This window comes from Hevea brasiliensis, chromosome 5 (genome assembly GCF_030052815.1).
Source record: "Hevea brasiliensis isolate MT/VB/25A 57/8 chromosome 5, ASM3005281v1, whole genome shotgun sequence".
NCBI lineage: Eukaryota > Viridiplantae > Streptophyta > Magnoliopsida > Malpighiales > Euphorbiaceae > Hevea > Hevea brasiliensis.
Window position 1 is genome coordinate 76,554,881 of NC_079497.1, and position 18,944 is coordinate 76,573,824.

Here is an 18,944-nt window from a genome sequence, read left to right on the forward strand (position 1 = left end):
AGGTCATTCCGAGTTATGTAGACCAAGTTATGGTCATCTCACTATTGCTGGTCAAAGTGCATCAAAATTGGTCACTTTAGGTCATTTTAGGTCAATTTTGGTTCGGCCAGCTTTTGGACCCGAACTTGTGCAGGCTGTTTGACTTGCTTATGGTCATTTCTGGGCTTTGGTGTCTTCATAAGACTTGTAGATATGGGTCTTAACTATTCATGGTCAAAATTTCAGGTCAATTGGACCTGTTTTGAGTGAGTTATAGCCTAAACACTAAATGCTGCACAAATGGTCAATTTTCAGGCCTTATTTGCACTTAATCCGGATTTGGTCATTTTTCAAGCTACCTTGCAAGCAGAATTGTGACACCCCTTACCCGTGTACAGTATATCCGGGTAAGATATGTCACACGGTGTACCGGCACACTCTATTTTACCTTAATTAATTTTTGTCATAGCTTTGAATATAACTTGTGAAATATTATTGATTTAAGTCATTTATTGAAATTATAATTTATTTGAGGTTCTGAAAATTTTAAAGAAAATCCGGCAGAGTACCGGCTAAAAATGGAGAAAACAATTCTTCGGAACCTGTGAAAAACACTTCCAATAATCGTATTCAGTCATTCTCAAACTCCAATGTCATTACAAACTCAATATTTTTCAATTCCAGTTCTCAATCATCATTTCTCAGGTTACTCATATATAAACAACAAATAAATACTCAAATTACTTCCATACATAACCATAAATCTTCATTATTTACATGAACCTCAAAATACATTACATAAGTTCATTTACATATGAGAAAATAGAAATTTAGTTACAAAATACCAAAATGACACCTAGTGTCCTACCAATGCACTGCAGAAGTTAAGGTGACACAGACACTGTGCAGAACTGCAGGATGGACTCACCCAGTCTGTGGTCTACTAGGCTCACGATCTGTATCTCCAGAACCTACGCGTGGCAAAAGCAACGCGCTAAGCAATGATGCTTAGTGGTGCAATAATAAAATAAAAGAAAACAGCAGAAAATAAATATGTATTTAATGTATATGTCTTATTTGTTTGGTATTTGTATATCCATTTATTTCATTAACTTTGTCCATTTTCATTCATTTGGTTGCCCAAGTAACCTATACTGGATGACTGGACTGGATAAACGGGTAAACTGGCATTGGGTATCAAGTACCTCGGGCCGTCACACCATCGGTCACATATATATCTCCCGGTGTGCAACAGAACAGCTAACAAGCTGTAAATAATATTAGGCACGAGGCCAAGTCTCAACACAATATCAAAATGGCTAAAAGCCATAAAATCAAAGAATGGCATAATGCCATGTGCAGTACTGCTAACTGAACCCTATTTGCATGCCAAACTATCCAAACCAATCTTGTTAGGTATACTAGGGCATTTGATACTTTTGAATTCTTCAATTTTTGAATTTCAAGTTTTTGGTGTCACTATTCACTTCATTGGTCAACAAAAATGTTGACTTTTAGATAGAAAATAGATACATTGGTTTTAACACTCCCAATGTACCACATTTTACATTTAAAACTTGTTGGAATTGAGCACCCATACCATTTCTAAACTTAAAACCAAGAGGGCAGAATTTCAGTTTTCAAAGCCTAAGTTTACTGTTCCATTAAGCACTGTTACAGTGGGAATTTGAAGAAATGGAAAACATGAAAGTTGTTCCTTATTTTGTCTAGTTGAATTTTCCTTTTTGAATCACTCCATTTGGAGTTTTGTAGCTCCAGATATGGTCCAAAAACCACAGCTGGCCGGATTGCCAAAACTACAGAATTACCAAATCTACAGTACCATGAACAGTGACTGTGACTGCCATTTGGGTTAGGTTCTGGTCGTAATTTGGGGTATGTTTCTTCATGAAAGTTGTTTTTCTATGTCTTAACTTGTTGCTGTAAAACTTTCAGGTCAATTGACCATATCTACAGTGAGTTATGGCCAAATGAACAGTTACTGTTCATTTGGTCATTTCTGCAGGTGCTGTTGCAGGGTATCCGGATTGGGGCCAACTTTTGGTCCTCTTGCTTTGGTCTTTTGGGCATGGTTTCTTCAGCAAAAATGTGCCATTATAAGCCTAGTTTCATGTCCAATTGGCCAAACACCAATTGGACCTACACAGCCAAAGTTATGGCTGTCTAAGTGGGCTGGAATCACAACCACCTTTGCTGCTGTCCTTAGGCAGCATACTCATTCACTTTGCCATGCTATATTTCAGCCCAAATTATGGTCAACTTACCTAAAATGGTCACTAATTGACCATTAAAATGTTCTCTAACAATTTCCTAAGCCAAGCCACATTTTCACTTCTCAAAACCCTAATTTCCATATGAGTTTTCACAACATGCTTTAATTAACTATCTCATTCCCTAACCACATGCATACATGGTTTAAACATAATCTCTAATCCACTTTAAATCCATCAAAACACTCCATTATTGTTCCTTCAATAGGGCTGCCGAAATCCATGGTATGTATACACATAATTTTTGTTCATTTAAGTTACAAATCCTTACTCAATTCAAGTCACTATCATGGAATATAAGAGTTTTAAGTAAATAGGTGCACTAACCTCTTGTAGGCAGATTTTTCCCAAGTTAAATCTTCACTTTCTTTCCTTTTCTAGGCTGCCAAACACTCTCCCAAGATGAGTGGACAAATTTTAATGAAAGGGGTTTAGGGTTTATGGTGAAAAGAAGAGAGAAATTGAGCTTTGATTGAAGTTGTCAATGGAGGTTGGGCTATGGGCAAGGGTTTCGGCTGCATGAGGAAGAGGATGGCTGCTCTTTGCTTTGGATTATTTTGTTCTTCATTTTGTCTCTTTTATTAGTTAATGAATTGGTTGTTTGAATGCAATTGGTTATAGCTTTTAATGACATCATCATGATGTCATAAATAAGCCTTTTTCCTTATTTTCTTTTCTTTTCTTCACTACTCATTTTCAATTTAATTTCTAGTAATGTTTATTCATATTTTATGTCATATTAATTTTTTATTCAACTGGACAAGTCGGCCAAAAATCACCTCTGAAGGCGAAATGACCAAAATGCCCTCCGTTTGGCTTAACGGGTCAAAATTGTCTGTACTGATTGAAAAATTTTTCTAAATACTTTCTTGGCATTCTAATGCCATAGGAACCTCAATGGCCCTTCTCTGGAGTCCCAAAAATTATTTTATAATTTTTTCCCCGGGTCTAGGGCTCCTAGTTGCGAGAACCGCAACTTCCCTCTGGGTTACCCATCGCTTGGGCACCGGCTCATTTAACTTGGTTGTATTTTATTTCTAAAATTTTTTCTAAATTTTTCTTATTAATATTTGAGTTAATTATGGTTCCTCACTTTAGTTAAAATATTTTTCCGGACGTTCTAGTTGTCCGGACTGACACTGGTTACCGGAACAGTAGAATGTACGGAGTTGCTGCCGGGAGGGTTTTACAACTCTTCCCCTCTAATTTAAATTTCGTCCTCGAAATTTACCTGATGCAAACAGTTGAGGGAATTGTTTCCTCATTGTCTCTTCACTTTCCCAAGTTGCCTCCTCGGTGTTGTGGTGTCTCCAAAGCACTTTCACCAGTGGAATCTGCTTATTTCTCAACTTTTTTACTTCCCGAGCCAGGATCCGTAGAGGTTCTTCTTCATATGTCAAATCCGGCTGTATTTCAATTTCTTCCCTGGAGGTGACATGTGAAGGATATGAGTGGTATCTTCTAAGCATGGACACGTGGAACACATTGTGGATCTTGTCCAGCTCTGGTGGTAAAGCTAGCCTATAGGCCACTGGTCCCACACGTTCAATGATTTCATATGGGCCAATGAACCTAGGGCTCAACTTACCTTTTCTTCCAAGCCTCAATACTTTCTTCCACAGTGACGCCTTGAGGAACACTTTATCGCCAACCGCATATTCTATTTCTTTTCTCTTCAGGTCGGCATAAGATTTCTGTCTGTCTGAGGCAACCTTCAGATTGGCTTTGATTAGTTTCACTTTCTCCTCAATCTGTTTCACCAGGTCTGGCCCCACCAGCTTGTCTTCGCCCAATTTAGTCCAGCACACTGGAGTTCTACATTTCCTCCCATACAGTGCTTCATATGGGGCCATTTGGATGCTAGCTTGGTAGCTATTGTTGTATGCAAATTCTGCCAGTGGGAGGTATCTATCCCAACTTCCCTCAAACTCAATGACACAACTCCTCAGCATATCCTCAAGGACCTGACATATATTTCTTGTTATTGTTATCATTTCAATTCAATATTTGTATCAATTCCATTGGTTTCAATTATTTACCTAGATTACTCTTTCGGATTGCCCATCCGTCTGAGGATGGAAAGTTGTGCTGAAGTGGAGTTGTGTACCCAAGGACTCATGCAACTTCTTCCAAAATCTCGATGTGAACCTTGGGTCTCGATCAGATATGATGGAAAGTGGAATTCCATGCAGTCTAACTATCTCACTGATATACAATTCTGCTAACTTTTCCAGTGAGTAGTCGGTCTAATCGGCGAAAGTGTCTTGACCGTCAATCTATCCACTATCACCCATACTGCATCATGTTTCTTTTGGGTGAGAGGTAGACCACTTACAAAATCCATGGTGACCCGATCCCATTTCCATTCAGGTATGCGTATAGGCTGTAGCAAACTTGATGGAACTTGATGTTCTGCCTTGACTTGCTGACATGTCAAGCATTTAGTCACATAGTCAGCTATGTCCTTCTTCATACCAGGCCACCAATACTGAAGCTTCAGATCATGATACATTTTTGTACTTCCTGGGTGCATAGCATAAACACTGGCATGTGCCTCTTTCAGAATACTTGTAACACTCTCCCGGTAGCAACTCCGTACATTCTACTGTTCCGGTGACCAGTGTCGGTCTGGACAGCTAGAACATCTAGAATACTATTTAAACTAAATTCAGGAACCATAATTAACTCAAATATTAATAAGAAAAATTTAGGAAAAATTTTAGAAATAAAATACAACCAAGTTAAACGAGCCGGTGCCCAAGCGATGGGTAACCAGAGGAAAGTTGCGGTTCTCGCAACGAGGAGCCCTAGACCCGGGGAAAAAATTCATAAAATAATTTTTGGGACTCCAGAGAAGGGTCATTGAGGTTCCTATGGCATTAGAATGCCAAGAAAATATTTAGAAAAATTTTTCAATCGGTACAGCCAATTTTGACCCGTTAAGCCAAACGGAGGGCATTTTGGTCATTTCTCCTTCAGAGGTGATTTTTGGCCGACTTGTCCAGTTGAGTAAATAATTATTATGACATAAAATATGAATTAATGTTGATGAAAAATTTATTTGAAGTTAGTAAAGAAAGAAGAAAAGAAAAATCCATAAAAATGCCAAATATGACATCATTATGATGTCATTTAAAAGCTTCCACCAATCCCATTTAAACAACTATTTAATTAACTAATAAAAAGAGATAAACAAGGCCAAAGGAATTAAAATACAGCTGCCTTCTTCTTCAGCCAAAACGTGAGTTTCTCCTCCATAACCCTCCATGAGAGTTTCCTTTAATTACTTCCACTTCCCATGAAATTCCACAACTAAACCCTAGACACCTTTCATTGAAACTTGTCCATACAACTTGGGGAAGTGTTTGGCAGCCTAGAAAAGGAAAGAAAGTGAAGTTTGAGCTTGGAAAATTCTGCCCTACAAGAGGTTAGTGCACATATACACCTAAAGCTCTTTATTTCTATGTTAGAGACTTGAAATAAGTAGGAATTTGTAACTAAAATGAATAAAAACTATGTGTGTGTATGCCATAAATTTCGGCTGCCCTAAGGAAGGAACAAAGGTGGAGTGTTTGTGATGGTTTTAATGGACTTAGAATGAATTAAAGATTATGCTTAAGGTGTATATACACATATATAATGAATGAAAGTGCTTAACTAGGTGTATGGGTGAATTGAAATGGAAACTAGGGTTTTGAGAAGTGAAAATTTGACTTGGCTTAGGAAATTGTTAGAGAACATTTTAATGGTCAATTAGTGACCATTTTAGGTAAGTTGACCATAATTTGGACTGAAATATAGCATGGCAAAGTGAATGAGTATGCTGCCCAATGAGTGCAAAGAGGTGGCTGAGATTTCAGTCCACTTGGACTGCCATACCTTTGGCTGTGTTGGTCCAATTGGTGTTTGGCCAATTGGACATGAAACTAGGCTTATAATGGCACATTTTTGCTGAAGAAACCATGCCCAAAAGACCAAATCAAGAGGACCAAAAGTTGGCCCCAATCCGGATACCCTGCAACAGCACCTGCAGAAATGACCAAATGAATAGTAACTGTTCATTTGGCCATAACTCACTGTAGATATGGTTAATTGACCTGAAATTTTTACAGAAACAAGTTAAGACATAGACAAACAACTTTCATGAAGGAAACCTACCCCAAATTATGGCCAGAACCCATCCAACAAAGTGATTTCAGTCACTGTATATGTTACTGTAGATATGGTCAATTCTGCAGTTTGGCAATCCGGACAGCTGTTGTTTTTGGACCATATATGGAGCTACAAAACTCCAAATGGAGTGATTGAAAAAAGGAAATTCAACTAGACAAAATAAGGAACAACTTTCATGTTTATCATTTCCTCAAATTCCCACTGCAACAGGGCTTAATGGAACAGTAAAGTTAGGCTTCAAAAACTTAAAATTCTACCCTCTTGGTTTTGAGCATAGAAATGGTAATGGCAATCAATTCCAACAAGTTTTAAATACAAAATGTGGTATGTTTGGGGTGTTAAAACCAATACACCTATTTTCTATCCAAAAGTCAACATTTTTGTTGACCAATGAGGTGAATAGTGACACCAAAACTTGAAATTCAAAATTTGAAATTAGAAATGCATCTAGGGGACTTTAAATTGCAATTGGCAATTAATACTAGCAAATGTAAAACTCAAAATGTGGGATCTTGGTGTAATTAGAATTAACATATCCCTTAAGTATGAAAAAGTCAACATTTTGGTTGACTAGTAAGGTGAATAGTAATCAAAATGAGTAACAAACTAAGATGAAGACCTAGAACCAATTCTAAGCTTAAATGCTTAGAATTGTATGACAAATGTGGACTATGTATCTTAGTCAAAATTGTTAAAAGGAAATTAAGACCATAAATTTGAAATCCATGAAATATTCATGGATTACTTGAAACATGAAAAATAAGTCACCTAATTAATGTGAATAGATAGTTAGGGCTTATATGCCCATCACAAATGGAATTCATAAAATATTAGTAACTCAACTTGAAATATAAAATTTGTAATTACATAAGTAGATTCTTGAATGTATAAATGAGAAAGGAAAAATGTTTTGAATACAATGGTACATGTGAACCATTGTTTAGAATTGTGATCAATATGAATAACATAATAAATGAATAAATGAACCATATTAATGTATGAATGAGACATTAGTTCTCGTTATTGTAGAGAGGAGAAGTATTTTGAGTACAATGGTAAAAAAAGGATAATTGATGTGAATTGTGATCATATAAATGACCAAATGAATGTATGAATTATAATTGAAATTTATCATGAAATAATGAAGTCATAAAACACAATATATTAATATTTAATGATATTATGTGCCCTTGTATTGCCTAGATATGTGTGTCAGATTAGATAGTTTGGCATGCCAATAGGGTATTGTTTTAGCAGTACTGCGAAAGGCTTTATGCCTGTATTCATGGCTTTATGCCTGTATTCATGGCTTCATGCCCGCATCCATGGCTTTATGCCAACATTCATGGCTTTTATGCCCCATTATGTGTTATCATGGCTTTTTAGCCATACCGATCGTTATCGTGGTTGACGTTCTGTGTCCCATGGTATGACGGCCCGAGGCACCGCGGTGTCCAGTGCCAACGACCCCTTATCCAGTTTAGTTAGCCTGTCATAGGTTACTTAAGCAGTGAAATTTATTGAGATATGTTAAGAATATTAGCAATTAAAAATATTAGAAATTAAATAAAATAAATGAGTAAGATGACCTAAAATAAATTAGGATAGTTATTTATTAGAAAAAAAATCGAAATGAACTGGACAGATATCAAAATTTACTTATTATGAAATAATCTGAGACAACCTAGCAAGTATAGAGAAAATGCTAAAAGATTAGCAAAGATAATTATAACATAAATAAATATTGCAAATGTGCTTATATAACAATATAAGCATAAATTTATTATTTTCAGATCATTTTCTTTGTACATTATTACTGTACATTGGCAAATAAACACTTTCAAAGAAGACTAAATTAGGATAAAACATATTAAATTTTAGAGACCGCATGTGAAGTATAAATAAATCTTAATTATTTGAATTATGTTTTATTTCTATCTTTATTTGTATATTATTTCCTTGTTATATTATTGCACCACTAAGCAGCAATGCTTAGCGCGATGGAATTGTTTCCTTCGCGCAGGTACTGAAGCTAGAACCCAATGGATGTTTGACTGGGAATTTTGGGAGTTTTGATCTGCAGAAGTATTTGGAGTATTCAAGGTTGTCACCCCCTCAGCAATGCATGTAGATAGGGCCCACATAGATCATATTTTGTATTTTGTATAAAATGCTAGATATTGTATTAGGATGTAAATTATGAAATTTTGTAATTATTTTGTAAATTATGTAAATTAAGGAAATTTGAAAATTTTGCTTATGTAATTTGAGAATGTTTACATATGAATTGAGTATGAATGGAAATGATTATGAAATTGAAATGTATGGATGAGATTTGAAATATGAGATAATTATGATTAGCATGGATAAGATTTTATTTTAGAAATATTGTTGAATTGAATTTCAAACAGGTGAACATTGAAATACGCCAAACGATAATAAAATAGGGGAAACTTCGCTGGTTTCTCCGTAAAAAAAAAAATTGATATTAAATTAAATGAAAATTATTAAAGAAATAAAGTAAGATAAGTTAGGGTGCTCCGGCACCGATTGTAGCATGCCTTGCTCGGCTACACTGTAGTTGGGTGAGGGGTGTTACATTTATTGGTATCAGAGCGCGGTTTAGTCGTTCCTAGGCATAGATAAATAGAATGAGATAGTGTGCATAACATGCATTGCATTCATATGAGTTGAGGTGACACTAATGCAGATCTATTTTCTTGGTTATTTTAGGTTAAGGTATGGACTCAGAATCGCAGAGGGCAGTAGAAGAAGAAGTAGTAAGCCGTATCCTGACTGAGAGTGATATTGGAAATCGGGGAGATCCTACTCCACCAGTGCAAGAGGTGCCTGTACAACCCCAACAGGCCTTGTTTGAACAGATGACTGGATTCTTTCGACAGATGACTGGGGTTGTTCCACCATTATCTCAGCAGAAATCACCTCTAGGAAAAATTAGGAAGTATGGAGCTGTAGATTTCAATGGTAAAAAGGAAGACGATTCTACAGCGGCTGAATATTGGTTAGAAAGGACTGAAAGAGTCCTGCAGCAGCTCCATTGCACACCAGAACAGAGTTTGGAGTGTGCAGTTTCATTGTTACAAGAAGCTGCATATCGATGGTGGGATGTCGTAACCAAGGTAGTGCCACCAGCTGACGTAACTTGGGAATTCTTTCTGATAGAGTTCAGAAAGAAATATATTAGTTGTGTTCATGAAGAGGAACAAAAGAGGACTGGTGATCAGCAAAAGAGGAAATTTGGACAGTCTAGTAATAAGAGGCTGAGAGAACAGTTAAGTCAGACATTTGATCAAAGTAGGAGATCCAGACCCAGGCCTATACCCAGAAGAGATCAACTAGAAACACAAGTAGTGAGTGCGCCAGGATTAGCAAGAAAATGTGGCCATTGTAACAAGTGGCATAAAGGTGAATGTAGGGGGATTGACTGGAGCCTGTTATAGATGTGGGGCCACAGACCATCGTCTGAAAGATTGTCTTAAGAGGAATTTACCACGGACCTAGACAGAGGTCGTGGAAGGACCAAGTACAATAGTAACACCACTTCCAAATGTTACCCAAGCCGGAGAGGAGCAAGAAGCCCCAGATGTGAATTTGAGGTAAAGTATTTCCTTTATGATATGCCTAAGTGTATAATGATATATTCGGAAAGACTAAATGGTACCATATATATAAAAGAAGTAGACAGAGGGAGCAATAGAAAGGTAAAAGAATTATCTTAGACACCTACACCCAGCAAATTTCGAGGACGAAATTTAAATTAGAGGGGAAGAGTTGTAACACCCTCCCGGTAGCAACTCCGTACATTCTACTGTTTCGGTGACCGGTGTCGGTCCGGACAGCTAGAACGTCTGGAAAACTATTTAAACTAAAGTCAGGAACCATAATTAACTCAAATATTAATAAGAAAAATTTAGGAAAAATTTTAGAAATAAAATACAACCAAGTTAAACAAGCCGGTGCCCAAGCGATGGGTAACCAGAGGGAAGTTGCGGTTCTCGCAACGAGGAGCCCTAGACCCGGGGAAAAAATTCATAAAATAATTTTTGGGACTCCAGAGAAGGGTCATTGAGGTTCCTATGGCATTAGAATGCCAAGAAAATATTTAGAAAAATTTATCAATCGATACAGCCAATTTTGACCCGTTAAGCCAAACGGAGGGCATTTTGGTCATTTCGCCTTCAGAGGTGATTTTTGGCCGACTTGTCCAGTTGAGTAAATAATTATTATGACATAAAATATGAATTAATGTTGATGAAAATTTTATTTGAAGTTAGTAAACAAAGAAGAAAAGAAAAATCCATAAAAATGCCAAATATGACATCATTATGATGTCATTTAAAAGCTTCCACCAATCCTATTTAAACAACTATTTAATTAACTAATAAAAAGAGATAAACAAGGCCAAAGGAATTAAAATACAGCTGCCTTCTTCTTCAGCCAAAACGTGAGTTTCTCCTCCATAACCCTCCATGAGAGTTTCCTTTAATTACTTCCATTTCCCATGAAATTCCACTACTAAACCTTAGACACCTTTCATTAAAACTTGTCCATACAACTTGGGGAAGTGTTTGGCAGCCTAGAAAAGGAAAGAAAGTGAAGTTTGAGCTTGGAAAATTCTACCCTACAAGAGGTTAGTGCACATATACACCTAAAGCTCTTTATTTCTATGTAAGAGACTTGAAATAAGTAGGAATTTATAACTAAAATGAATAAAAACTATGTGTGTGTATGCCATAAATTTCGGCTGCCCTAAGGAAGGAACAAAGGTGGAGTGTTTGTGATGGTTTTAATGGACTTAGAATGAATTAAAGATTATGCTTAAGGTGTATATACACATATATAATGAATGAAAGTGCTTAACTAGGTGTATGGGTGAATTGAAATGGAAACTAGGGTTTTGAGAAGTGAAAATTTGACTTGGCTTAGGAAATTGTTAGAGAACATTTTAATGGTCAATTAGTGACCATTTTAGGTAAGTTGACCATAATTTGGACGGAAATATAGCATGGCAAAGTGAATGAGTATGCTGCCCAATGAGTGCAGCAGGGTGGCTGAGATTTCAGTCCACTTGGACTGCCATACCTTTGGCTGTGTTGGTCCAATTGGTGTTTGGCCAATTGGACATGAAACTAGGCTTATAATGGCACATTTTTGCTGAAGAAACCATGCCCAAAAGACCAAAGCAAGAGGACCAAAAGTTGGCCCCAATCCGGATACCACCTGACACTGCAGAAATGACCAAATGAATAGTAACTGTTCATTTGGCCATAACTCACTGTAGATATGGTCAATTGACCTGAAATTTTTACAAAAACAAGTTAAGACATAGACAAACAACTTTCATGAAGGAAACCTACCCCAAATTATGGCCAGAACCCATCCAACAAAGTGATTTCAGTCACTGTTCATGTTACTGTAGATATGGTCAATTCTGCAGTTTGGCAATCCGGACAGCTGTGGTTTTTGGACCATATATAGAGCTACAAAACTCCAAACGGAGTGATTCAAAAAAGGAAATTCAACTAGACAAAATAAGGAACAACTTTCATGTTTATCATTTCCTCAAATTCCCACTGCAACAGGGCTTAATGGAACAGTAAATTTAGGCTTCAAAAACTTAAAATTCTACCCTCTTGGTTTTAAGCATAGAAATGGTAATGGCAATCAATTCCAACAAGTTTTAAATACAAAATGTGGTATGTTTGGGGTGTTAAAACCAATACACCTATTTTCTATCTAAAGTCAACATTTTTGTTGACCAATGAGGTGAATAGTGACACCAAAACTTGAAATTCAAAATTTGAAATTAGAAATGCATCTAGGGGACTTTAAATTGCAATTGGCAATTAATACTAGCAAATGTAAAACTCAAAATGTGGGATCTTGGTGTAATTAGAATTAACATATCCCTTAAGTATGAAAAAGTCAACATTTTGGTTGACTAGTAAGGTGAATAGTAATCAAAATGAGTAACAAACTAAGATGAAGACCTAGAACCAATTCTAAGCTTAAATGCTTAGAATTGTATGACAAATGTGGACTATGTATCTTAGTCAAAATTGTTAAAAGGAAATTAAGACCATAAATTTGAAATCCATGAAATATTCATGGATTACTTGAAACATGAAAAATAAGTCACCTAATTAATGTGAATAGATAGTTAGGGCTTATATGCCCATCACAAATGGAATTCATAAAATATTAGTAACTCAACTTGAAATATAAAATTTGTAATTACATAAGTAGATTCTTGAATGTATAAATGAGAAAGGAAAAATGTTTTGAATACAATGGTACATGTGAACCATTGTTTAGAATTGTGGTCAATATGAATAACATAATAAATGAATAAATGAACCATATTAATGTATGAATGAGACATTAGTTCTCATTATTGTAGAGAGGAGAAGTATTTTGAGTACAATGGTAAAAAAAGGATAATTGATGTGAATTGTGATCATATAAATGACCAAATGAATGTATGAATTATAATTGAAATTTATCATGAAATAATGAAGTCATAAAACACAATATATTAATATTTAATGATATTATGTGCCCTTGTATTGCCTAGACATGTGTGTCAGATTGGATAGTTTGGCATGCCAATAGGGTATTGTTTTAGCAGTACTGCGAAAGGCTTTATGCCTGTATTCATGGCTTTATGCCTGTATTCATGGCTTCATGCCCGCATCCATGGCTTTATGCCAACATTTATGGCTTTTATGCCCCATTATGTGTTATCATGGCTTTTTAGCCATACTGACTGCATACGTGGTTGACCTTCTGTGTCCCATGGTATGATGGCCCGAGGCACCGCGGTGTCCAGTGCCAACGACCCCTTATCCAGTTTAGTCAGCCTGTCATAGGTTACTTGGGCAGTGAAATTTATTGAGATATGTTAAGAATATTAGCAATTAAAAATATTAGAAATTAAATAAAATAAATGAGTAAGATGACCTAAAATAAATTAGGATAGTTATTTATTAGAAAAAAAATCGAAATGAACTGGACAGATATCAAAATTTACTTATTATGAAATAATCTAAGACAACCTAGCAAGTATAGAGAAAATGCTAAAAGATTAGCAAAGATAATTATAACATAAATAAATATTGCAAATGTGCTTATATAACAATATAAGCATAAATTTATTATTTTCAGATCATTTTCTTTGTACATTATTACTGTACATTGGCAAATAAACACTTTCAAAGAAGACTAAATTAGGATAAAACATATTAAATTTTAGAGACCGCATGTGAAGTATAAATAAATCTTAATTATTTGAATTATGTTTTATTTCTATCTTTATTTGTATATTATTTCCTTGTTATATTATTGCACCACTAAGCAGCAATGCTTAGCGCGATGGAATTGTTTCCTTCGCGCAGGTACTGAAGCTAGAACCCAATGGACGTTTGACTGGGAATTTTGGGAGTTTTGATCTGCAGAAGTATTTGAAGTATTTAAGGTTGTCACCCCCTCAGCAATGCATGTAGATATGGCCCATATAGATCATATTTTGTATTTTGTATAAAATGCTAGATATTGTATTAGGATGTAAATTATGAAATTTTGTAATTATTTTGTAAATTATGTAAATTAAGGAAATTTGAAAATTTTGCTTATGTAATTTGAGAATGTTTACATATGAATTGAGTATGAATGGAAATGATTATGAAATTGAAATGTATGGATGAGATTTGAAATATGTGATAATTATGATTAGCATGGATAAGATTTTATTTTAGAAATATTGTTGAATTGAATTTCAAACAAGTGAACATTGAAATACGCCAAACGATAATAAAATAGGGGAAACTTCGCTGGTTTTTCCATAAAAAAAAAAATTGATATTAAATTAAATGAATTCAAAATTATTAAAGAAATAAAGTAAGATAAGTTAGGGTGCTCCGGCACCGATTGTAGCATGCCTTGCTCGGCTACACTGTTGTCGGGTGAGGGGTGTTACAATACTGGCTTTCAATTCCCCATTATCTGGTACACACAGTCTTCCTTTGTAGTGTAGACACCCATCTGCTTTCACCTCATAGTCAGTTACTTTTCCCTCTGAGATTTTACTCATAATAGCCATTAGCTTCTCATCTGCCTTTTGCCCATCTAAAATCTGCTGTAGTAGGTTTGGCCTCACTTGCAACTCAGCCAAAATAGCTCCATCTCGAATCAAAGTTAGACGGGCATTCAATGATCTTAAAGCTGTGATGGACTTTCTGCTCAAAGCATCAGCAACTACATTTGCCTTCCCAGGATGGTAGTCAATTACGCAATCGTAGTCCTTCAGGAACTCAATCCATCGCCTCTGTCTAAGGTTGAGCTCCTTCTGGGTTGGTAAGTATTTCAGGCTTTTGTGGTCTGTGTAAATGTAGCACTTTTCACCATACAAGTAATGCCTCCATATCTTCAGTGTGAAGATAATTGCTGCAAGCTCTAGATCATGGGTAGGGTAGTTCTGTTCATGTGGCCTTAGCTGCCTGGAAGCATAAGCGACCACCTTCCCCTCTTGCATCAATACACACCCTAACCCATTATGTGAGGCATCACTGTAGACTACAAAGTCCTTTCCTGACACTGGCTGTGTTAACACTAGTGCCTCTGTCAACATAGCCTTCAACTTCTCAAAACTGATCTGACACTTGTCATTCCAGTCAAATCTGACATTCTTGTGTAACAACTTGGTCATTGGAGTAGCTATTAAGGAAAAATCCCTTCACAAATCTCCTGTAATACCCAGCTAGCCCCAAGAAGCTTCTGACCTCAGTTGTATTTCTGGGAGGTTTCCATTCCATCACTGCTTCTATTTTCTTGGGATCCACCCTAATCCCATCAGCTGACACTATGTGTCCAAGGAATGCAATCTCATTCAACCAAAAGTTACACTTGGACAGCTTAGCATACAGCTTCTTTTCTCTCAGGGTTTGTAGAACAATCCTCAAATGTTCATCATGTTCTTCCCTGGTCTTGGAATACACCAAAATATCATCAATAAAGACCATTACGAACCAATCTAAGTGTGGATGGAAGATACGGTTCATAAGGTCCACGAATGCCGCTGGTGCATTTGTTAGGCCAAAGGGCATCACTAGAAACTCATAATGCCCATATCGGGTCCTGAATGCAGTCTTGGGCACATCTACATCCTTCACCCTCAACTAATGATACCCTGATCTGAGATCAATTTTAGAAAATACTCCTGCTCCCTTCAACTGATCAAACAGATCATCAATTCTAGGCATCAGATATTTGTTCTTCACAGTCACTTTATTCAACTGCCGGTAATCGATACATAGCCTCAAAGTCCCATCCTTCTTCTTTATAAATAGCACTGGAGCTCCCCATGGTGACACACTGGGGCGTATGAACCCCTTATAAAGCAACTCTTGCAACTGAGTTTTCAACTCCCCCAATTCCGTGGGTGCCATCCTATAAGGAGCAATGGAAATGGGTGCTGTACCCAGCAGTGTCTCAATAGCAAATTCAACTTCCCTTTCTGGTGGTAAACCAGGTAACTCTTCAGGAAATACCTCTGGGAAGTCTCTTACTATGGGTATATCACTCAGGTTTGGCTTAGCCTGCCTAGTATCCACCACATGTGCTAGGTAGGCTTCACAGCCTTTTCTCATCATTCTTCTTGCAGCGTGGTGAGATGACATTGGACAAGAAATCTGTCCTTTCCCCCACAACTGTGATCTCATTACCCTCAGAAGTTTTCAGAGAACTTCTCTTCAATTTGCAATCAACTATTGCCTGATGACGTGACAACCAGTCCATTCCCAAAATCACGTCAAACTCGTGGAAGGGCAACTCAATCAGGTCTGCCAAGAATTCATACCCCTGAATCCTTAACGGGCAACCCTTGTATACTTTGTTCACCACTACACTATGGCCCAATGGATTAGTGACCAGAATGTCTTGGTCACTCTCCCCTACTAGTATCCCCCTTTCTACGGGTAGGTTGATGCAGATGTATGAATGAGTGGATCTTGGATCCACCAATGCATGCATAGGTGTATTGTAGAGGGAGAACGTACCCCTGATGACGTCCGGGGCATCTTGCTCCTCCTGAGCTCTCAGGGCATAAGCTCTGGCAGGTGGTCTACTGTCAGGCCTCTCTGCTGGCTCAGATGCAGGCCTTTGTGATGGTCCTACTGCCTCATATTTGCCAGATTTCCTACCCCTTTGTGGTGCAGGAGCAGGTCTGTCTGCTTGTGTTGGAGCAGCTATAGTAGTTCTGCGTGGACAGTTCTTCAACTGATGCTCTGTTGACCCACACCTTAAGTAGGCACCAGTCACTCTCCAACACTCCCCCTTATGCCATTTCAGGCAATGCGGACATGCAGAAGATGCTGGGGCTGGTCCCCTGAACCCCATCCCTGGAGAGCTGCCCACGGATGGTGTGGACTGACCCCTCCTAGGGGTAAACTGTGGCCTGGGCCCCTAAGACTGAACCTGACCTTGTGGTTGACCTGAACTCTGTGCAGATGGACCCTTGAACCTCTTCCCAGATGCAGGAGCTGAACTAGACTGAGCTGGGCCCCTCTTCTGCTGTCTTTCCCTTATAGTCTGCTCACTGATTCTTACTTTCTCAACCTTTATTGAAGCTTCCACTAACTTGGTAAATTCTGTGATTCCCAGGGCAGTGAGCTGGATCTTTATGTTGTCATTTAGTCCCTCTTCAAATCTCTTGCACCTTTCAGCTTCATTAGGGACTATCTCCCTTCCATAGCGGCTCAATCGGACGAATTCCTTCTCATACTCAGCCACTGACAACTGTCTCTGCCTCAGATTAATAAACTCTCTTCTTCTCTCTTCCAGGTATACAGTACCCACATATTTCTTCTTGAATTCTGAGAGAAAGAAGTCCCAAGTTATAGCTTCTGGCTGCACTTCACTGGATACCGTGTCCCACCATTCATAGGCATCATCTTGCAATAGAGATATGGCAGCCTCTAGGTTTTGTTCAGGAGTGCAGTGGAGTTGTTTTAAGACTCTGCCTGTTCTGTTCAACCAATTTTCGGCAGCAACAGAATCATCTTCTCTCTTGCCAAAGAAATCCAATGCCCCAAACTTTCTTAGCCTTTCCAGGTGTGATTTTGGTTGTGGAGCTAGTGGTGGTGGTGGAGGTGCTGGCATTACCCCAGCCATTTGTCTGAAAAATTCGGCCATTTGCTAGAACATGGCCTGTGGAGGCTGGGCAGGCTCTGCTTGAACTGGCGGAGCAGGTTCTCCCATACCCCCAGTCTCAGCTGCTGCAGGTGGAGCATGACTCTCCACTTCCTCCTCAACTGCCCTCTGAGATGTAGGGTCCATATCCTATTCAAAATAAGAAAGACAAACAGATCTGCATTAGTGTCACCTCGACTCTTACAAATGCAATGCATGGTATGGACTCAATCTAGGCCCAGAAACGCCTAAACCGTGCTCTGATACCACTAAATGTGACACTCCTTACCCGTGTACAGTATATCCGAGTAAGATATGTCACACGGTGTACCGGCACACTCTATTTTACCTTAATTAATTTTTGTCATAGTTTTGAATATAACTTGTGAAATATTATTGATTTAAGTCATTTATTGAAATTATAATTTATTTGAGGTTCCGAAAATTTTAAAGAAAATCCGGCAGAGTACCGACTAAAAATGGAGAAAATAGTTCTTTGGAACCTGTGAAAAACACTTCCAATAATCGTATTCAGTCATTCTCAAACTCCAATGTAATTACAAACTCAATATTTTTCAATTCCAGTTCTCAATCATCATTTCTCAGGGTACTCATATATAAACAACAAATAAATACTCAAATTACTTCCATACATAACCATAAATCTTCATTATTTACATGAACGTCAAAATACATTACATAAGTTCATTTACATATGAGAAAATAGAAATTTAGTTACAAAATACCAAAATGACACCTAGTGTCCTGCCAATGCACTGCAGAAGTTGAGGTGACACGGACACTGTGCAGAACTGCAGGATGGACTCACCCAGTCTGCGGTCTACTGGGCTCATGATCTGTATCTCCAGAACCTACGCGTGGCAAAAGCAATGCGCTAAGCAATGATGCTTAGTGGTGCAATAATAAAATAAAAGAAAATAGCAGAAAATAAAAATGTATTTAATGTATATGTCTTATTTGTTTGGTATTTGTATATCCATTTATTTCATTAACTTTGTCCATTTTCATTCATTTGGTTGCCCAAGTAACCTATACTGGACGACTGGACTGGATAAACGGGTAAACTAGCACTGGGTATCAAGTACCTCGGGCCGTCACACCATCGGTCACATATGTATCTCCCGGTGTGCAACAGAACAGCTAACAAGCTGTAAATAATATTTGGCACGAGGCCAAGTCTCAACACAATATCAAAATGGCTAAAAGCCATAAAATCACATAATGGCATAATGCCATGTACAGTACTGCTAACTGAACCCTATTGGCATGCCCAAC